The 22929-nt window shown below is 45.1% G+C and overlaps 2 long non-coding RNA genes across 2 annotated transcripts; one reads left to right on the top strand and one right to left on the bottom strand.

The window, feature by feature from the left end:
• Positions 1–4568: 4568 nt before the first annotated feature.
• Positions 4569–22424, bottom strand: LOC120638574. Its single transcript, XR_005660295.1, has 3 exons — positions 22027–22424; positions 21310–21351; positions 4569–4639 (listed from the first exon to the last, which is right to left on the bottom strand). It is a non-coding gene; the product is annotated as an uncharacterized LOC120638574 (long non-coding RNA).
• Positions 12077–14279, top strand: LOC120638575. Its single transcript, XR_005660296.1, has 2 exons — positions 12077–12455; positions 13633–14279. It is a non-coding gene; the product is annotated as an uncharacterized LOC120638575 (long non-coding RNA).
• Positions 22425–22929: the final 505 nt, after the last annotated feature.

Genomic DNA, 22929 nt, shown 5'->3' with positions numbered 1-22929 from the left:
CGGGGAAAAGAGGACTTAATCGAGGAAGGCCTCTTGGAGGAGATGTGACTTTAGGAATGCTTTTAAGGTGGACAGAGTGGTGATCTAGCATATATGGAGGGGAGTGCTTAGCGTGTAGTAAGTGCCTGACAAATATCATAAATATTAGTATTATTATTATCTGGATTGGCGGTACCCTCCCAGTGAGTTCAGATAATTGGCTACTGGCCCAGGTCAGCCTTGAGACACACCCAGCCCTTTCAGAACGTGACAGTTGGGTTCGTAGAAAGCTTTGCATTCACAAAAACTCATTCTGTCACATTTGCCCTTGCCAACACCTCATACGTGGGCACAAGCAGTTTCTCCCAGTGATGCAGCATACCGAGCCCAAATACGTCCACCACATCAGAAGCACCTGCCCTGATTCCCGAAACAACATCCTACCCAAAATATGGAGTGAAACACCAATTGTAGCAGAACAGCACCTTTGCCTCCCTTCTTCTCCTACTCCCTTCTGCATCACCCTGACTTGCTTCCTTTATTCATCCCCCCTCCCAACCCCAAAGGACGTAGGTACACATCTGTAATTTCTTTATAGGAGTGTCTGTCTCCTGCTCTAGACTGTAAACTCACTGTGGGCAAGGAATGTGTCTGTTATATGGTCGTACTGTACTCTCCCAAGGATAAAGCATACCAAAGATCTATAGAGTTGGAAGGAATCTGAGTGATCATCTAATCCAGTCCCCTGTCCCCAAGAAGAGGGTCACGGGCCCTGGATAGGCAGACAGTTCTAAAACATCCCAGAAAAATCGTTACCAATTGTTGACCCTCTTACAACCCATCAGAGAGTCAGACCACCCTTCTCTCTCCACTTTGACCACATTTATTCCCTACAAGTTTCCACCATTTGCTTGCTGTGTGACCTTGGCCAAGTCACTGAACTTGTCAGAGCCTCAACTTGCTCATCTGTTCAAATGGAGTTCAAATACCTGTCCTCCCTCCCTCCTCTTTAGACTGGAAGTCCCATGTGGGACAGGGACTGTACGAATTACTTATAATTTATTGACTCCAGCACTTAGTACAGTATTTGGCACATAGTAAGTGCTTAACGAATACCCCAGTCATCATCTTCATCATCACTATTATTACAGACTCCCTGGAGTTTCTACTGTTTCCTGCTGAAGCCTGACTTGCCCCTGGGTTCCAAAGCCTTTTGGTAGGACTCAGGTCTACTTGTGCAACTCTGCCATCCCTACCGCTTATTAACAATAATAATGATTACGGTATTTGTTAAGTGCTTACTATGGATCAAGTACTGTTTTAAGTGCTGGTAATCAGGCCAGACACAGTCCCTGTCCCACATTGGACTCACATTCTTAATTCTCATTTTATAGATGAGGTAACAGACAAGGAGAAGTTAAGTGACTCCCCCCAAGTCACACAGCAGACAAGTGGCAGAGCTGGGATTAGAACCTAAGTCCTCTGACTCCCAAGCAGTGCTCTTGCCACTAGGCCACCCTGCTTCTCTAGATCCTAGACACCCATGGAGAGGCCTCCAGCTACTTCATCAAGCCAGCTAGAAAACTAATTCACTTAAACCAACTCCACACCCCACCCTTTGCTTATACCTTCCCTCCCGAATACCTGTGTTGTGGTTATAATGTTTCAGGGGAAGAGATCCTACCTGTGGCTTTTGGTTCTGCCTGTCTTCCGTGCCGTCAAATGACTTATTATTGTGCCTCAATAAAAGCCAAAGGGCCTTATTAATCTAATTCCTCTACTCATTTTTAGACGTGTTGTACACACACACACTATAAACTAGGTGGCTTTGATCGCGCTGCCAAATACATCACAATTTCCTAATGGTGGCTGTGTTCTAAGCCTGCCCCCTGCCAGAATCATCAATAAAACAGAAGGAAAACAGAAGACTGAGCCTTTGTTTTTGCTCAGACTTCTCTCAGCTAAAAGCCTGGCACCAGACAGATACATACTGAGCTCAGCCCCAAGGATTTAAGCAATTAAATCATCAGAATGTGGTGGGGGGAGGGGGGAAGAAGGGCAGTGGAGGAGAGCACACACCTGCCAGGCTTGGTGCTCACAGCTGCAGGTGGAGCTGGGGAAAGTGAACAACCCTGGACACGGTGCTTAGTTCTTTCACTGGGGTTACTGGTCCTTAACCTGGGTTCTCTGGCCTTGGCAGTTCATAGTGCTGGTCCCTCAGGCTTTGTTGTTTCCGGTCTGGTTGCTCTTGGGAGCCCCAACCCCTCTCTCTCATTACCCACGAATCACTGACTAGCCACCATTTCTCTTTGTCCTGCAGGACTCCGTGCTGCATTCAACGTCTAGGGGACATCTTCACCAAACTCAGGACTGCCTCCATGATGTAAAGATGATGCCAATAGAACCCATGGATCTCTCCCAGGATATTCAAAGAAGAGAATCGTCCATCAACAAGATTCATTAAATGTTCATTCTGTGCGGAGGGCTTGGGAGAGTACGACAATCAGTGGCATTTATGGAGTGCTTACTAAGTGCAGAGCACTTACTAAGCGCTTAGGAGAGTACAGTACAATAGAATTAGTGGACATGTTCCCTGCCCATTATGAGTTTACAGCTTTCTTAGCAGATTCAATCCCTGCCCTCAAGGACCTCACAGTCTAGTTGGGGAGACAGACGCTACCGTAAATAACAGAGAGGGGAAACCACCAAGTATAAAGATACATACAGAAGGGCTATAGTGACAGGAGATGGGGTGAGTACCTAGGGGCTTAAGAGTCTCAAGACCCTATACTAGATCCTTTCAAGAGGGATAATACTGAGCTGCAAGCCCACTTTAATAAAAAAAAAGGGTTCCCCCCACCCTTGAATAAAAATAGGTCTGGGTTTTTCAAGGAAATCAGTGACTCAAGGGGAGAGAATCTGAAGAAGTTGTTCACACATGGGTAGTTTACGTGACCTACAGTCCCTGCTTAGCATAAAGTTGGGCACAGAGACTTGACATAAACCAAGCCTAAGAGCCAAATGCCTGCAAAACCCCAGGAAGAGCCATTGGCCAGAGGAAAAACCACCGTTACTGACTGGAGGACACAGGGCTCTCTCGCTCCTAAAGGCATGACCCAGGGAGACTGTATCAATAAGCCAACAAAATACAAAAGCTGTGTGAATGTTAATAATGTTGGTATTTGTTAAGCACTTACTATGTACCGAGCACTGTTCTAAGCGCTGGGGTAGACACAGGGGAATCAGGTTGTCCCACGTGGGGCTCACAGTCTTAATCCTCATTTTACAGATGAGGTAACTGAGGCACCGAGAAGTGAAGTGACTTGCCCAAAGTCACACGGCTGACAAGTGGCCGAGCCGGGATTCGAACTCATGACCTCTGACTCCAAAGCCCGTGCTCTTTCCACTGAGCCACACTGCTTCTATAAATGGGGAAAAGAGATTCACTGGGAAAGTGGGAGAAAAGGGATCGCTTGGGAAAAACAATCTTTTATGACTCAGGCTACTCTGAAAGGTTAGAATTAAAAATTACTTGCAACAAGAGGAACTTTAGGCCCTGATTTGAGAAGAAGCCTGGCAGAGTGGATAAAGCATAGGTTCTAATCAGGGTCTGCCACTCATCTGCTATGTGGCTTTAGGCAAGTCACTTCATTTCTCTGTGCCTCAGTTACCTCATCTGGGAAATGGGGATTAAGACTGTGAGCCCTATGTGGGACAGGGACTATGTCCAACCCAATTTGCTTGTATCCACCCCAAGGCCTGGCACATAGTAAATGCTTAACCACTACCATAATTATTATTATTATAAGAAAAATGGCCTACTATGCATCCTTTATGGTAAAAGAATGGGAAAGAAGGATTGGACAGGGAGAGGGGAGAAGGTTGGAAAATAAAATGAGGAGGGCAAGAAGAGAGGAGGGAAGGAGGGGAGAAGAAAAGGAGAAGAAATGCAAGAGAGGAAATAGAGGGAAGAGAAGATGGAAAAGAAGGAAGGAGAGGGGCAGGAGGCTGGAAAGAGAGGGAGGAAAGTAGGGAGAAAGCAGAAGGAGAGAGAGGGAAAACAGAAGGGAGAGAGGAAAGAAGGAGATTAGAAGAGGAAGAGAATTTCCATCACATTCTCTTCACCTGAACCAAAGCTGGGAGACCTGACCAGACTTCCTAAAATACTGACATTTTAATAACAGAATTTCTGTGTTCTATTGTTTTCCTGTGGAGTAGAACCTCAGTACTATTTTAGCCAATTTCATTCATTCACCCAATCTTTTAGTAATATTAATTGAGCACCTGTACTAGGTGTTTTGGAGAATACAATAAAACATATGGTTCTTGGCCATGAGGAGCTTACAGTCTAGTGTACATTGCCAAAGAAGCTCTTCTTCTGTTTCCTTTCATTATAATACATATTTTGCTTATTTATTTCACTATTTCTCTGGCCACTTGCTATTTAGCATGCCCTTTTTTAGTTATGAACAATTTGATAAATAATGATAATTGAACACACTGTATCTTGGGCAGTTAATTTTTTAAATGAAATGGAGTGGAGTGCTTATTATGTGTCAAGCACTGTTTTAAGCACTGAGGTAGACTTACTAGACTCACAGGTGCAGCTCTCTCACACCACAAAATGTCACTGAATTATCCTGGGGCTTTCAGGTCCACACTGAAAAAGAGTGAAATGAAATTTGTCTTCAGGGACTGGATCTGAAACTACCTAACTCATTTAAAAAACTAAGAAGAAGTATAACAGTGCCTGAAGATGAGCAGCTAAATTTTCCTTCCAACTGCCTTTTCAATCATAACTTTGCTTTGGAAGATAATATTTTATAAGGCTATTTGACAAAAAGCACAATTAGCTCAATATTTTAAAGAGGACCCAACACACCGGATCCCTACCACACATTATTGCTTTTTCCTGAGAAGATACTGAGCCCAGGCAAACACACAAACACACACACAGACACAATGCAGATACACAATCTGGTCACAGATTTCTACAGATAAACCCATAAGCCTCAAGAAGTCAGTCTCTTCAGAACTTCAGGAAATCAGCGAACATTTCATATCTGGCAGCCAAAAGGGATGAATTCTTTTTTGTTTTTTCATGAAGAGCAATTGAAAATATTTATAGAAACTTGATCACGTGCAGGTGAATTTGGGACTCAGGGCTCTTTTGATGAGTGAAAGGCCTAAGAATGTTATTAAGAAAATCAAGGGGAGCCAGAATACACACAAAAACAATCCAGAATATACACCAAAAAAATCAACTGTATTTACTGAGTGTTAACTATGTGCAGAGCACTGTACTGAGCACTTGAGAGAGTATAATACACCAGAATCATCAGACACACTCCCTGCCCATAACGAGTTTACAATTTAGAGGGGCAGACAGACATTACACAGACATCGAATCAGGCCTCCATTTTCTCCTGATTTATGTAATTTCTTGATCTGGACATACTTCTGCGGTGTTAGAAGAATGTTTTCGAAATGATGTTAACATACTTCTGAGGTCAATTCCTGATCGAAAATGACTCCCAGACATTTAATGCTGCCTTGGTTAAAAAAAAAAAGTGCCCCAAAAAGTGAATCATCACCCAGATCATTTGAATGAAACGAGACACAACAACTTTTCTACTTTTCTCCTGTGCCAGAAATGACTGCCCCAGCCCTGCTACGACTCAACCGAAGGAAATTAAAACAGCCCTATTATTCCCTGAGATATTTAAGATAATGCAATAAATACTCAGATGATTCATCAGAAGGAAACACAAGCTCCTCAGGGAATCAAGCATCAGGCAGTTCTCCAAGAAGAAGTACCTGGAATAGAGACCCGACAGACGGACCGATGGTCTGTGTGAGAACTCTGGCTGCCCAGTTCAATTAGGTTGTTATTATAATAACAATTATAATAATTATTAAGGTATTTGTTAAGTTCATACTATGTGCCAGGAACTGAACTAAGTGCTGGGATGGATACAAGCAAATTGGGTTGGACACAGTCCCTGTCCCTTGTGGGGCTCACAGTCTCAATCTCCATTTTACAGATGAGGTAATTGAGGCACAGAGAAGTAAAGTGACTTGCCTAAGATCATACAGCAGACAAGCAGGCGGCATTTCTACCTAATCACTCAAAAGCTGGAGCTCTGAATCTCATCAGTGATGGTTTTGAGTAGGGAGAGAATGTAAATCAGCAGCTCGGTGCAGTGGGGCTCAAAGTTCAATTTCCTGCTGTAATGGGGCCACAAGGAACAGTCTCTTGTTGTCTCCCTTCTGCAGCAGCCTGAGGATTGCAGGTTGCAGGCATGTTCTACTCTGTGCAAGCCCTAAGCTCTTTTAACGCAGCGTGATCTGAGCTGAGTCTCCAAACTGCATGAAAACAGCTAAGGGCATATACACACAGACACCCAGCTCACGTAGGGCTCACCATTTAAATATAAGGAGGAACAGGTATTTTTTATCCCCATTTTCCAGATGAAAAAATGGAGGCACAGAAAAGTTAATTACTCGGCCAAGGTCACGCATTAGAAAAGTGGAAGAGCCAGGATTTGAATACAGTTTCTCTGACTCCCAGGCCCGTGCTCTTTCCACTAGGACATGCTGCCCCCCACACTGCAGTACCTAAAAGCAACGGAGACCTGAGAATTGGAAGCATTTTCTCAGAGAGACAGTAAGGGGCTGTGTAAAGGATTCCAGTACTGCATGAAATCTACCCACTACTTCATCCCAATCCACTGCCAGATACGTAGTGAATGTCTCTCCTGAACTCCTGAAATGAAAATATTCCTTGCACTTCATAGGAATTGGGCCTCGGGGGGATGCCACCAAGATCAAAACCACATAAAGCAAGCAATTGGAAAGAAGGAAAAACGGTTAGGTTTTCAGCTTTCCCTGCAGGTCACCTAAAGGCTTGATCAGCTGTAGAAGGATCCCGACAGCTCCCTTGATCTGGGTGGTTTGTTTCCAGGATTTGGGGACTTCAAAGAAGCACAGTCCTAGCTGGGTACCGCTTCAGTCATTAGTTACAAAGTTCTCCAATGATGACCTCCCTGCATAGAAGAGAGGCTCCTCCTCATAAAAGCCAGGACTAAAAAGATCACCACACTAAGCAAAACTGTAAACAGGAAGTCTGAAAATAGCATTTCCACAGATGACCCCTGTAAATACTGGACCAGGAGTCACAAGTAATTTCATCCACATCACACTGAATACATAACTTGGCTTGATGACATCCTCCCAATCCATTTTGGAGAAAGTAATGGAAATAGTATTTATAAGGCACTTACTCTATATTAAGGGCTGGGGTAGCTACAAGATAATAAGGTAGGACTCAGTCCCTGTCTCACACGAGGCTCACAGTATATCGTATCCCTGTTTTAAAGATGAAGGAAACCAAAGCCCAGACAGAGTAAGTGACTCAGCCAAGGTCACACAGCAGGCCGGAGGCAGAGCCGGGACTAGAATCCAAATCTCCTGACTCCCAGCCTTCTTGCTCTTTCCACTAGACCATGCTGCTTTTGCAGATCCTAGACTCCCGAAACTCCACCTTGCTCCAGATCTTTGTATTTCCCCTTCCCAGATCCTGATGAACTTTAGCACCACGTCCGAGCTGTGGACCTCGACAGCAGGAGCGGTTGTGGAGGGAGGCTGGGAGGGGAAAATTGAAAAAAAAAACACATGCACAAGAACTTCTGGCACAGTATCGGTCCTGGATAGGGGAAGACTAGCTGGAAACCAAACTGGCCACCTTGCCTGCAAATAGAAGACTGTTAATTGACTGAAGAATTGGAAAGGTTTTAATGTGCAATTTTTGTCAACACACACAATCCATCACCGGCTGACTCTGGGGGAGTTGGGTAAAGACAAGGTCTGGAGAATGAGCCTAATCCCCAAATAAGTAGAGGAGGAGGGGGGAACTGGTGCAAGGTCATATATAGGGGTGGAAATTTGTTAGTTGAAAGGGTCACTACGTTGGTCCTGCTCACCCTTTTGGAAGCTGCCTCTCTTTCCCTCCCTTACGGGGAACTGAAAGATGTCTCCCCCAAGGGATGTGTCCTGGAGTCACACACCTAAAGGAAGGCAAAATTCCTCCCAGAAGCAGGAACAATTAATTCCACCCTCTGTTTTGGATCCACACATTTGTTTCGATAGGGAACAAAAGATTGTTTTCTATGATTTGGAGCCGTTCAAGTATGAATCCCGCTCTGTGAATCAGTTTTTAAATGTGCTATTAAGACACTCCTGCAGAGCTAAGCCTCCCTCGCTGGAAAAATTCTTTTGACACCTGGCACTACTGCCCCCGAGTGGTAAATAGTACAATTGCAATTTCCTCCCTTAATATCCACATTATGATGATTTTTTTTCAGTCTATTTTAAATCCCTCCTAGTAAAGCTTAACCAAACTGCAACCCTGAGCACTGATTCCTATTATAGATTGCAAAGAGTTTCAATATTTAAGCTTCTACAAATCCACGTGGGCCAAATCCGTGGAAAACAGGGATGCTGTTCCCAAGTCAAGGGGAAGAGCCCTCAGGGTCAACTGTCATCAACAACTGAAGGATCATTTGCTGCCTCTGATAAGGCTGTTTTCCGCCTGGGCTTTCTCTACATGGAAACACAGTCAATTTCACATCTACAATAGGAATGAAATATGAATGATCTTGTCTCATGCTGCCGAGTTGTCTCCAACCCATAACGACTCCTTGGACACATCTCTCTCAGAATGCCCCACTACCATCTGCAATTATTCTGGTAGTGTATCCACAGCGTTTTCTTGGTCAAAATATAGACGTGGTTTGCCACTGCCTCCTTCCGCGCAGTCAACTTGAGTCTCCACCCTCAACTTTCACCCATGCTGTTGCTGCCCAGCACAGGGGAGTTTTGACTAGTAGCAGATTGCCTTCCACCCACTAGCCACTAACCAAGCTAAAAAATGGAATGGATATGCCTCTGTTTGACTTTCCCTCCCATAGTCGAGACTGGTAAAGTACTGGAAACTCTCCAGGTGTAACCCTGAGAGGGGGAAAATTTATTTAATATGAATTAATCCCCATGATTTTGAGGTTCCAGAAACCACATTTAATAGTGACGATACCCCAAGATCTGATCCGAACTCACTTTGGACCCCGGCAGTGATTCTATCTGCCTTCAGTCTGTCCTTCTGTGAATTGAAATTCCACCCGTTCCCTTCATCTTACAGAGGTGAGAACACATTGAGATGGGAAACTCAAAAATGTAAGCCAGTCCTGCTACTGCCACTATTAAAATGTCCTTAAAGACACATCCATTGGGTTAGATAACGATGTTATGGACAGCGAGGTTTTACTTGTGTGGAAGTAGCTGAAAAAAAAATGATGCCTGACTGTCAATCACTTCCACTATCCAGCCGTTGCACTTTCTATTATTTTATGCTGGTCCAGTTTTTGAGTGTGCCTCTTACTGTAATATAGTCCCCCAGTCACCACCCTAAAAAGATTCACTCTACCCTTCATTTCCACCGGTCTGGGAGGTCTGGTGTGCTTCTCTTCTGTGCTGCATTTTCTGATGCTAAGCTTCATTAATCTTTAAAAATGTGTCTTTGCTTACTGTCCCTCCCAGTACTTCAATTCACCAGTCAATGATCCCTTGGGTATATTGCTGTCATCCACTTTTCTCACATATGTCGGTCAATGCCTCCCAGTAGCTAGTAGACTGTGCTCCAAAATAATAATTATGGTATTTGTTAAGTACTTACCATGTCCCAAGCCCTGGAGAGGATACAATAAAATAAAGCATGGTCCTTTTCCCATCTGTTGCCGATTTGTACATTCCAAGCGCTTAGTACAGTGCTCTGCACATAGTAAGCGCTCAATAAATACTATTGAATGAATGAACATGAGGCTCACAGTCTAAGAAGGTGGGAGAACAGGTATTTAATCCTGATTTTACAGAGGAAGAAACAGTATTGCAGAGAAGTCAAGTGACTTGCCCAAGGTCACCCAGGAGGCAATCAATCAATCGTATTCACTGAGCACCTACTGTGTGCCGAGCTCTGTACTAAGAGCTAGGGAAAGAGTACAATATACCAGAGCTGGTAGACACATTCCCTGCCCACGAGGAGCTTAGTTAGAGTCTAGAGGGGGAAAGTGGCAAGTGGCAGGGCCAAGATTAGAACCAAGGTTACCTGACTCCCAGTCCTGAGCTGTTGTTTCTGCTAGGCCATGCTGCTTCCCTTAGTTGCTCAACCACCATATTATTTGCAACTCTGTCTTGCCCTTTAGTGATGCTGAGGACACAACTCAAGAAGTCAAATGGTAAAATACTATCGGCCAATGTGAGGCCCACCACATCTGCACTGTAGGTCTTCATTTTGGCTAATACTGTGAATGACACTATCTTTGAGTGTTCCAAAGGACACACTCACCTTTTTGATTGGTTTTAATAACAATAATAATGATAATAATAATCACGGTATTTCCTAAGTGCTTACCATATACCAACCACTGCTCTAAGCACTAGGGTAATCAGGTAAGCACAAGCACAGATAAGCACAGTTAGATTGGACACAGTCCCTGCCCCACATAGGGCTTACAGTCTTAATCCCCATTTTACATATGAGGTAACTGAGGCATAGTAAAGTGACTTGCCCAAGGTCACACAGTGGACAAGTGGCAGAACTGGGATTAGAACCCATGACCTTCCACCTCCCAGGCCCGTGTTCTCTCCACTAGGCTTTGTCTGACCAAGAAATCGTTGGACCTGTCACTGCACTGGAATACATGTGAACACATTTTAGATATTAACTAAGGAAACTTATTTTTGGCTTGGCCTTCTAAATTATTATCATTATCATCATTATATAATAGTGTCTCAGTTAAGTGCTTTATTACATGCTAAGCACTGGAGTAGACATCAGGTCAGACACAGTCTATGTCCCACAGTAGGTTAAAGGTCTAAGTAGGAAAGAGAAGAGATATTTTATCCTCATTTTACAGATGACAAAAATCAAGGTGCCAAAAATTTAAGTGACTTGCCCAAGGTCACAGAGCAGACAAGTGGCAGAGCCATGATTAGAACCTAGTTTTCTGACTTCCCAGGCCTTGCTCTTTCTGCTAGACAATACTGCTTCTGTGGCCATTCCTAGGACACGAGCTGTGCAGCTCTTCATTTTGATAGCTTTGACATAAGAGGTAGGTTTGGGGTCTCCATCTAGATCTTGGTGGGCAAAATGAAATGTTTGCTTAACAACTAACAAAAACAGGCACATTAGAGAGCACTGTGAGGGAGCACTGTCCATCAGAGATGACCTGGTCAGAACACTCAAATTTGCCAGCTGCTGAGTGGGAGGGGCTGTGCCTGGCTTTACAGAGCATCTACAACAATCCTCTGAAAATGTGGGAATTTATGGTGGGAGGAATACGGTGCTAAAGCTTTGCCTTCCACATCTTTGAAACAGTTGGGTAACCTGAGAGAAAGTTACTACTTTAAGCAGGGAGAAGAAGTTTAGCCTGCAGGGCTGTTGCATTCCTTTGAAGTCACAAAGTCCTTTTGATTCACTTTGTTTTTCTTTGAGCCACTAGGGACCAAAGCTCTGTCCACACAGGGAAAGGAAAGTGGAGAGGTGAGTTAACCTGGGACCCTCAAACCCGCTCCTGGGGCCGAATGATTCAGATCATCTGCCTGCACGGTTCAGGGGTCCCAAATATCTGTGCAGCTCCCAGGTTTACTTGTCTGCGAGCCGATCCCCGTTATAAATATGAACCCACTCTACTTGGTGGGACTTCAAATTAAATTCTCTGGTCTGGAGCCCTTGCCTGACTTGGGGGCGAATCTCTAGAAGACCTGCCCTTTTTTTAATTTAGAAAAGGATTTCATTTTAATTTCCTACATTTCCCTAATTTGTTTAAAAATAGCTTTGCTCTGAGCTGTAAAAACCTTCTCCGAAACATTTTTCTTGGTTGCCGAGAGACGTCTCATTTGGAGCTGACCGTAAGCAAACACTGGACATTTATTTTTGTTTATAAAAACAGTTTCATTGTGACGGCAAAAAGCATGAGTCAATGGCTTCTCTAAAAGGGGTGTGCTGCAGCTGGGGACATTCACTGAACAGAAATGCCTGAACAACCGCAAGAACTTTCACATCCACCAGAGCCAAAAGTTGCAATTTTCCTCTGACAAACCACCCTGGGATCCAGAGTGTGGTAATGCTTCCCTGTATCCTAGCAATTGATTGTTTAGCTATCGCATCCAGGACGACGGGAGATTTGTGAATGAACACGGGGAGGGTTTGCATACGCCGTATCTCTGCCGGCCCCGGCCCCGGGCAACTCGGCCATTTTGATAGGCCTCTCCGTGGACCGAGATGCCACTGGAAGTCAATGCATGGCTATCGTTAACCGGGAATCCTCAGGGAGAGGGAGATCCAAAGTGGCTTTCCACACAAAGTTTGTGACCTTGGCATGACCAGGTAGGGGAAAACCATGAAGATTTCTCCACTACTGGTGAGTGTCTCTCTAGACATGCCACGGGGTCAAGGCTTTGTAATTGCCTGACAACACATTTGGAGAGACAGTGGGGTTAGAAAGGCACAGGTGAGAAGTGTGGCAACCCTCTCTGGATGTGTTCTCCCTCTTGTCAGTCAGTCATTTGTATTTACTGAGCTCTTATTGTGTGCAGAACTCTGCATTAAGTGCTCGGGCGAGTAAAATACAACAATAAACACACATTCTCTGCCCACAGCAAGCGGCAGGGAACCTGTCTACCAACTTCACTGCAGTGTACTATAAATACCAATGAGTGATTGTTCTCTCCTCAAAGATGGGTCTTGTTTTTTGTACCAGGCCTTTGCCCAGTATTTCCAATCTCATGCTCCTTTTAATGTTGGGGCACAAGAGAAGAGAAAAGCTTCTTTCTGAATTTGGGTGGAGGAGGAGAGTTGTAGGAAGGTCAGTATATACAACCCAGAAGAAAAGGTCTCTAAATTTTGCTCAGTTTTGCTCACTGAGAATGGATCCCTCACATGGGAAAATTGGACAACCGCTAAATTGCACTGCCACTGGATCATCTATTGAAGATTCATCAGGCCAAATCCTTTGAGGTCAGTAAACTTCTCCTTGGTGGTGAATTTGAGCCCTAAGAGAAGTGAATTAATTAGAGCAGGGCTTTTCAACTTCTTTTGGGAGGGGATAGGGGAGAGAATACCGCTCAGTTGGTAATTTAAGTTCTAGGCCCCGTTCTGCCACTTGTCTGCTGGGTGACCTTGGGCAATTCACCTCGTTTCTCTGACCTTCGGTTTCCTCAACTATATAATGGGGATTCAATACCTGTTCTCCCTCCCCCTTAGACTGTGAGCCATGTAATCAAATCAGCAGTCTACAGGGCAGGGACTATACTGAACTGATTATACTCTACATCCCCCAGTGCTTAACACCGTACTCGGCGCATATCAGTCAATCATTCATTAGTTCAATCGTATTTATCGAGAGCTGACTATGTGCCGGGTATTGTACTAAGCCCTTGGGAAAGTACAATTCAACCAAGTAAGCGCTTAACAAGTGCCACAACTTTGACGATTAAGGGCCCTTTAGGCCAACGCGGGACCGACATCTACTTGTCAGCCCATTCTGATTAAAAGAGAAAGATGGACCGTGACTCTACCCTCTCTGCCTTCCCTCACAGACACATCTTCCAAAGTCGGGACTCTGAAACCACCTTGGAAGAGTTCCATGATTCCCCTGCCCAGCTGCAGACCAACGTCCACAAGCCCGGTTCTGTGGGGCTGCATTGCCACCAACAGTCTCCAATTATAACGAAGCTCTTGAACGATCTGTGGCCGACTGACTCACTGGCAAATCACCTTTAAGCCACCGTGTCTGTATATTTCCTCTGGGTCCTGTAGATGCTGTTTCTCCTGAGCATGTGAAAAACTGTTGCGAAGATGAATGGAATATTTTTCTCTCCCTCCAGTTCTATAGATGACATGCTCCCGTGGGGATATCCAGAAACCAGTCAGCTAATACTCGGGACAGAGTTCCATTGTGCAAAAGAGAGTAAAACATAGGGCTCTATTCAATCCCAAATGAGGTAAACAGACATTCTGCTCTTTTCCTCAAAGAACTTTTCTGCAGTCTGACGGAGAAGGCGGCTTTGATTCCAAACAACAACAAAAAAAACAAAAACCAAATCACAGGTTATATGTTTGCACAGTGGTGTATGAGTCAGATGCAGGGGAAGATATATTGTCTGAGCACATGAAAACCATTAGGGGATCATGTAGTAGCTTTTTTTCTTTTCTCATTTAAACCAATAAAGGAAAAGGCATAAGCGAATACCCACGGGGCTACCACGTCCCGCCACATCTGCGGCATCAGCACAGACACTGGGAAAGAGAGACGCTCAAAGAACCAAATTTCCCCTTCTGCGGGCAGACAGTCCCTGCCGTTAAGGGGCCCCCAACTGGTACAGGGTGCCCGCAGTGTCCGACGATCCCAGGAGCCATTTGAGTGTTTTCCCGGGACACGGGCAGAAGGTTTTTTGTGGGTTTTTTTTACGGTATTTGTTACGTGCTTACTATATGCCAGGAACCGTACTAAACGCTGAGGCAGATACAAGATAATAGAGTTGGACACAGTCCCTGGTCCCATGTAAGGTTCACAGCCTTAATCCCCATTTCACAGATGAGGTAACTGAGGCAGGGAGAAGTGAAGTGACTTGCCCGAGGGCACATAGCAGACAAGCAGGAAAGCTGGCATTAGAACTCAGGTCCTTTGACTCTGAAGTCCGAGTTCTTTCCACTAGGCAATGCTACTGGCTGTTCCTCAAGTGCCACCTTTGATCTTTGGTGAAAGAAGTGGCAGGAGATCCACCCCACCTTGGCATCACACAACAAACCATGGACTGCTTCTACTCATGGACATGAGTGGCCACTGCTCAGATAGATTCACCCCCAAATGTGTCCCTGAGGGGCGGGCAGAGATGGAGTAAGAGGGTGGGATGTATCGCCCTTCAAGAAACCTGGCCCGACCTCAGAGTCACAGTTCAAATAGCAAAGGTTCACCTCCCTCTTCTGCTTTTCGGACTAGCGGTGGCAATTCAGTGGGTTGCTCTAGGAAAGTACACAACAAAAACAGTGTTCTAACATGTCACATCATACATGTCTTGTGGGAAAGAGCACAGATCTGACACTTGTCTGCTATGTGACCGTGAGCAAATATATCAGTTCTCTATGCCTCAGTTTCCTCATCTGTAAAATGGGGATTCAATACCCATTCCCTCTCCTATTTAGGCTTAGCATCCCGTATTGTACAGGGACTATACTTCATCTGATTATCTTGTGACTACTTAAAAAATACCACAATTAAGGCAGTGTTGCCAAGTGGAAAGAACTCAGGAGTGGGAGTTAAGAAATCTGCTTTCTAGTCCAGGTTCCACCATTTGCTTGTTCAATGAACTTGGGTGGGTTTCAGGTTTCTTACTGGTAAAATGGAAATAAAATACCTGTTTTCCCTCTCCCTTCGGCGGTGAGTCCTGCGGAGGACAGGAATTTTGTCTAGTTGAATTACTTTGCATCTGCCCTGGTTGTCAGCATATGGTAAACGCTGAATAAATACCACCATTATGTAATATCCCTCATGCTAACCCTAAAATAGTCTGCACCAGGAGTTTTGGACCAGGAATTTTCTTGACATCTATCAATTTTACTTTGCTTTCCCAAGAGTTCGGTATGGTGCTCTCCATAGGATAAGTATTCGGTAAATACTGTCAGTGGATCAGCCGATTCCTGGCTGGACCAGGCAAGCCGCATGGCCTGGTGGCCTGAGCAAGGGCTTGGGAGTCTGAGGACATGGGTTCTAATCCCAGCTCTGCCATTTGTCTGCTGTGTCACCTTGGGCAAGTCACTAACATTTCTATGCCTCAGTCACCTCATCTGTAAAATAGGGATTAAGATAATGAACCCAACGTGGGACAGGGACTGTGTCCAACTTGATTACCTTGTATCTACCCCAGCACTTAGAACAGTGCTTGGCACATAGTAAGCACTTAAATACCATTATTATGATTTTGATTATTACCCATTTGAAGGAAACAAAAATCGGATGCCTGTAGTAATCCGTCCATTACTTTGGCCGCTTGATGTACAAGTAATGGCTGTTGCTGTCAGTGGAATGTTGTCATCCCATGTGAAATCCCTCCTGTTTCTCTCCACCCACCCCCACCAAGTATCTCTGCCACAGTCATGAGACTGTAGGGTTCCAGACTCCCCTTAGCCCTGAGTTTCAACTTTGCCGTGCTCCCTGGTTCATCTACAATACAATGCCATCACTGTGACCCCTCCCCCGGGTCTTCGGTCACCAAAGCAATTTTTCACAGGTCCTAAACCCTAAAAACCCATATTTCTAAGTCTTGACTTTGATGTACACACACATGAAAGATCTAAAATGCACACTCGCTCCCCAAAGCATGAAATTAGACAGCATTCTTGCACCTCCTCAGCCCCCAAGAGAAAGAAGAGTGAAAGTACACTATCAGAAAGTAGACAGATTTTACAAGGTGGATCTTTTTTTGATTTTTGGTTGGACTGGCCTAGCTGCATGCCTCTGACACAGCAGCCCTGTGCATAAGTTCAGCACATTTACCTGTCCTTTGTACTTTAACCCAGGCCCACTTTGAACATTATCTTAGTAACGAACTGGATTAAATGGCGGAAACCAGCATTATTTCTACTCAGCTGCTCTTCATTCCAAACGAATAGGTTTCTAATTCCAAGGCTATTTTGGCCCGTCCCAGTGAAAGAATATAGAGATTTTTGCCCCCTCAAATGAACTCTCATTTCTTCCCATTTTACACTATTTCATTCTTCCAAGTACTTAATAGAGTGTCTGAACCTAAATCCTACTGATGAGGAGGACTAAATCAGGAGGTTTAGTAGAGAACCTAAATCTCTACTGGGCTTTTGTTAAAGGATACAGCCCAATTTGCTTGGATTTTACTTTTGCTGGCATGTTTCAGCTTCCTCAGATTGTAAGCACAGAGAAGGCAGAAACTGGGTCCTCTTCTTTGACTTTGCAATTCTCACCAATTACCATAGCAGTCCTCGGCAGAGTTATGGCCCAGAAAACACTAGTGGCTGATTGACAGGATTTCTCCCTACTCGGGATCACTCCCAGGCCCTCCTATAATTCTTTCTGAACCCAGAAAAAGCAAACCAGCTTTTGAACTCCCCCCAGCCCTCTGCCCCTTCCCACACTCTCCTTGTTCCTTCTGGGAAACTGCCCAGTTGTCATCAACTTTGGGTTCTGCTGAGGAATTCACTTGGGGCTGCGTGTGCAGTCTGGATAGAGTGAATCTGGCCTTCGGGTTGGTCAGAACCATTAGAGGGAGTGTTGGTGGGCACTGAGGGGCTGGTGCTGCTCTGCTCTCTCTGAGAATAGGGGGTTGGTTTTATGGGGAGCCCAGGACTCTCCCCTCCTCAACCTCCATGGGTTCACTTCTTCAGGAAAACAAAATACTAAACTGAGCCACCACGCAGGTAATAAATATTCTTCCCGGAGTTGGCCTGGGGTAGTCTGATACTCCTGTATCTCATATTTGAGAAAGGAAGAGCCCCATGGAAAATCCGTTTACAAGATCTCTGCCATTTTAAAACTGAAAATGAGAAATGAGGAAGGGCTCAGTTTTTTGGTTATTTTTAATAACTACAAAATATGTGCTTTTTCATGGCTCACGTAATTCAGAAATGACTTAATGGACTCTGTTCAAAGTCACCCTTCTTTCCCAGTAGAATTCACCTTGGAGCAAACATCAGGATCCAAAGGAAATATTTTGATAAAATGTAGTTGCTGAAAAGAGGGTTTGAGGTCTCCTGATTTAAGAATTAAGAGTCAAAAAATGAAGTCAGCTCCATCTATTTTCACTGACTGAGGAAAGACTCAGGAGCAGGAAGGGAGACTGGGAGCCAACTGTTGGGTTTTTGACTTCATGTCATCTGCTGGAAAAATCACTGGGGAAGATGGTCTAATGTCCAAGTCCTGACCATTGTCTGAACCTTTCCATACCCAGTCTTGGAAGCCGGGACACACTTCCCCTCCTATAAGAGAATCTCACTGTAGGTGATAAAGACCTGAATGAGAATCTGGGTAAATTCTTAGCTTCACAGAGGAAGGTCAGACTATTTCCCATTAGAGGTACAGTGCTTTTGCCTGCATTTTGTCTGATTTTAAACTCCGTGACATTGGGAAAAATCATATGACCAAGGTGCTCACTTTACTACTACTACTGTCAATACTATTACTAACAACAATAATTACGGTGTGTCAAGTGTTTCATCTATTCCACACACTGTACTGAGCGCTGGGGGTGGGAGGCGGGTAGATATAATCACATCAAAAATAGTCCCTGCCCTTCCTGGGGCTCACAGTCTAAGTAGGAGAGAGAACAGGTACTGAATCCCCATTGTACAGATGAGGAAACCGAGGCCCAGGAAAGTTAAGTGGAAAGTTAAGTCTAGATCACCCATAGGGCAAGTGGCAAAAGTGGGACTGGAACCCAAGTCGCCTGACTCCCAATTTCAATTTTCTTCCGCCATCTACCCAGTCTCCCAAACTGGAGCTACAAGTGAATCAAGAAAGGTAGATCCCAGATACTTGCATCACTCACTGACCTCACCCCAAAATGGCAAAAATGAGATTTAACACAAAGCCCAAGTACCTAAGAGCTGGGAGTCAGTGGGTAGGCACCATAAAAAGTCAACAGGAGCTCCTCCAACCTCCCATAGCCTCTGACAATTTAGAGCACTGCCTGGTTCCTTCAAAGTTTTGCCTACTCACACTTACTGCCTACTATGCTACTGCCATGCTACTGCCTACTCACTGAACATGTTACTTCCCCACAAATCTTGTAGTTTGTTCATATTCTCTCTTTCTCTCTCAATCTCTCTCTCATTCATTGGTCCTTTCCTACCATGTAGTAGGCTCCCGCAGGCAGGAATAGTGTCTACCAACTCTGTCGTATTGTACTGTACCAAGTACTTAGTACAGTGCTCTGCACAAAGTAAATGCTCGATAAATACCATTGATTGATGTAATCTCCCACACCAAGCTTCCAAAAAGTTCTGGGGAGAGCTGAGGTGGTCATTACCTTTCCCTTTCTTCCCTCCCTGTGTGGTCTGGTGATCTGGTTCATGTTTGAAGTGATGCTGGGGACTGTGAGCTCTGTGTGGGACAGGGATTGGATCTGATCTGCTTATACTGTATCTACCCCAGTGCTTAGTACAGTGCTTAACACACAGTAAGCCCTTACCAAATGCCTCTATTATTATCATCATCATTATTAGCATGGAGTACTCCACTCCCATTCCTAGGTTTCTATAGGAAACAAGAGAATGGACAAAAAGCCCCAGAGCACTTCCCACACAACATTTTGGGACATTTATCAGGAGCTGAGAGCTAGAAACCAGCTCACTGGGCCCCCCTCCTCCTCTCCCACCAAGAGGCAAGGGGGATTCCTTGGTGGACATTGTTTCCGAGGTGGGAAACCCTTTTGGAGATTTTGTTTGGAATCTGCCCGGCCCACCCCCACCTCCCGCCTCCGCTCCCAGGTTCAGAGTGACCAGCCGCTCTCTGGGGCTTTGACCTTCGCCCGGAGCAGAATGATTAAAACAAAAGGTTTCCAAGGGCGGGGTATAGCCCAACTCCTTCCACTGAATTACCTCAGAATGTAAAAGGTCTCTGTCAGAGAAGCCAAGCCAAACCCAGCCTCAGAAACAGCCCAGAAATAGCCCAGAGACAAATCAGCAAAGGCCGGGTGGGATTCTTCATAGAGGCTACTTTGACACTCCACTTGGTTCACATCACATCACATTACACGTGTGCACGCACACACACACACCACTTCAAGCCAGAACTTCAAGCAGGGGATAGAGTTGGAGGTGGCGGACCACGTCCCTTTCCCCTGGTGATACCAAAAACAACAGGAGAGCACGTTTCAAAGGTCACTTGTGAGAAGTCGCAACTGAAAAAGCTTGTGTTTCCCCAGATCCTCAAAGGCTTCAAAATTACATTAAAAATCTAGTTCCAGAGCCATAAAGTTGTTTATCTAGCTGGATCAGTATGTTTTCTCTTAAGCAAACCAGTACTTTGAAGAAAAACAAAGTATTGTGGGGTAGTTGGCTTTTCCCCAGAATATCTTAATTTTAAATCAAATGCAGATGTGAAATACTGAACAGATCTCAGCTCTCACAGCAGCCGCCTGCTGTTGGCACGCTCGTAAAAAAAAAAAAAAAAACTCTGTGCAAAACCAGTACCATCTGACAGAAGCAGCAGCCTTCACTGCAATTATAATTGGAGTTTTCTAACTTTCCCAGTTAAAGATCTGGTTTGGGTCACTAATTGCTCCCAGCCAGGAGGACAGAGCAATTTATCCAAAGAAAATAAAGGAGAAGGAAAACCCGAGGAGAGAGCTGATTTATGATGGCGATAAAGAGGGCGTGTTTGCTCCATTGCAAGGTGGCCACACACTGCCACTACTGAGCTACCACTGTGAGCATCTTAAGTTCTCCTGGAGGAAACCCCTATCTCAATCTGTTCCCCCCAAAAGCCAGTATGGTGGGAACGGGTCACCAGTCTGGCCAGTGATCCCAGTGGAAGGACAGGTCTGACCTTTGGCCAGTAAATCAAGATGGACAGGAATGTCCATGTGGAATAAGGACTGTGTCCAACCTGATTACTTGTGCCTACTCCAACATTAATACAGTGCTGGGAAAGTAGTAAGCATTTTAAAATACCACAATTATTACTGTTATTATTATTATCAACAAGGCTATCAGGGAATGGAGACCTTCTACATGAGAAAATGCAAAAACGATTAGGATTCCAGAAGGAAATATCGCTGAAGTCTTCGAAATCATGACTAGCCGAGCCAGGGCAAACATGAAATTGTTTATCAAATGCCATTGCAAGACAAGGGGGCACCCACTGAAGCATGGAAGTGGTAGCGCCCCCCAAAAGGGAAACACTTCTTCAGACAGCAGTGCTGACCATGTGGAATTTGTTCCCAAAGGAAGTTACACAAGTCCAAAGTATCAGGAGGTTTGAATAACAGAAATAATAACTGTGGTATTTGTTAAGTGCTTACTATGTTTCCTCAGCACTGGACTAAGCCTTGGGGTTGATACAAAATAAATCAGGTAAGATACAGTCCCCGTCCCACGTGGGACTCACAGTGTAAGTAGGAAGGAGAACAGGTAATTAATCCCTATTTTACAGTTGACGAAACTGAGGTAAGTAGGAAGGAGAACAGGTAATGAAACCCCATTTTACAATTGAGGTAACTGAGGAACAGAGAGATCGAGTGACTTACCAAAGGTTATACAGCAGCTCATCTTACTCTCACAGCATGCCTCTGAAGTGGGTATTATTATACCCATTTGTAGATGAGGAAATTGAAGCACAGAAACGTTAAGGGACTTGTCCAAGGTCAGACAGGATACCAGAATGTCTAAACACAAGACTTGTCCATCAGACTCATCGATTTCCACATCAGTTTCCTTATGTTGGGAACATCAGCACGACCTTTTGCTTGTCAAGCTACATATAGCCAGCTTCCTCTTCCCCCTTCCCACAACAATTCCAGGGTACGTAATCCTAGCTCTACCCCTTCTCTTCTCCCTGGGGTTCTGCAGATATTCCCAGATTTCCTGCCCCCGCCCCCCCCCCCCCCGGTCTCACACCTCAAACTCAACCCTTGTCTCCCCAAACCCCTTGCACCTCTCTAAAGCTCTCCTTTCTACTTGGTATTTCTATTTTCTCAGGTCCCCACTGGGGACATCACTTTTTCTGCTACTCCCCTCCACATACACACCCCGGACACTTCTGTGGCTTGGAAGACTCCCTCTCCCGAGGCTGCAAAGTCAGAGATCCTGGCTCGATGGGGTTGGGATGGGGGACAGCACTTGGTGCCAGTGGAGGAAAAGGAGGAGAAGAAACAAAGAGGGTGCAGAGAAGAGCCTCAGACTGCCCTCCCCACTCCCAACGCGGCCATCCTCCTCATCTTGCCTTCCATCCCCCTTAATCATACCGTGATCTAGCCTGGTACTTGACTGAATCCCTGAAGGTCAGGACTACCAACTGAGGAAGAGGCCGGGTTGGTGGAAACAGCGGCAGCAGCCAAGGCCCCCCGCGGGACTTGATAGTGTTGTAGCTGTAGGGAAAAAAAATCAAAATTACAAGAAATGCTGAATAGAAGATGACCCAGAGGGACTGAGAAAACAGGAGGGCAAGTTTGGGGTGTGGGGAGAGAGACCAAGAAAGCCACAAGAGCCTGGGGCGGGGGAGTAGGAAGGAGAAACCAAGGTTTACTTCTCTGGAGAATTCCCTAAAGTGGAGATTCAAGTGGCAATCACTTGAAGAGAAAGTCATTTCTGCCAGGTAGATGGGGAACTGAACCCAGGTCTCCTGACTTCCAGCCCCATGCTCTTTCCAGTAGACCACCCTGCCTCTCTGAGAGAGAATTCAGGATGAGGGAGAGCTGGGGAGAGGATCTCCAAATCCAGAAAGGTCACCGGCTTGCACCTTCCCAAACTCCTCGGGGAGACCGGAACATTCCAACTACAGCCTAGAAGGCAAGTTGTGAACAGGCTAGAGCAATGAGCGGGTCTGCTGGCATTTCACCACCTCACGGTGATTAAAAATGTAATAGAGGCACAGGCTGTTAGACTTCCGCGCTTCACAACAGCAGGGGCTCTGTGCCTAGAATGAGCCCAGAATGCATAATGGAGATGGCTCCAGAGGACTAGAGAGAAAGGATATGGTTGTGTTAATAAGGGGATCAAAAAACATCAATCATTTCCTCCCCTCCAGGAGCTGGTGTCAACACAAATGATTTTTCACCAGTATCTAAAAAAATTCAACCCAACAGGTCTTCAAGGGAGGTTAGAAAAGGGGCGATTGATTCATCACTGTTTGTAGGGCAAAGCCCAGA

This window comes from Ornithorhynchus anatinus, chromosome 8, assembly GCF_004115215.2.
Source record: "Ornithorhynchus anatinus isolate Pmale09 chromosome 8, mOrnAna1.pri.v4, whole genome shotgun sequence".
Taxonomy (NCBI): Eukaryota; Metazoa; Chordata; class Mammalia; order Monotremata; family Ornithorhynchidae; genus Ornithorhynchus; species Ornithorhynchus anatinus.
The sequence above is the reverse complement of the archived record's forward strand: the minus strand, read 5'-3'. Positions and strand labels throughout refer to the sequence as shown.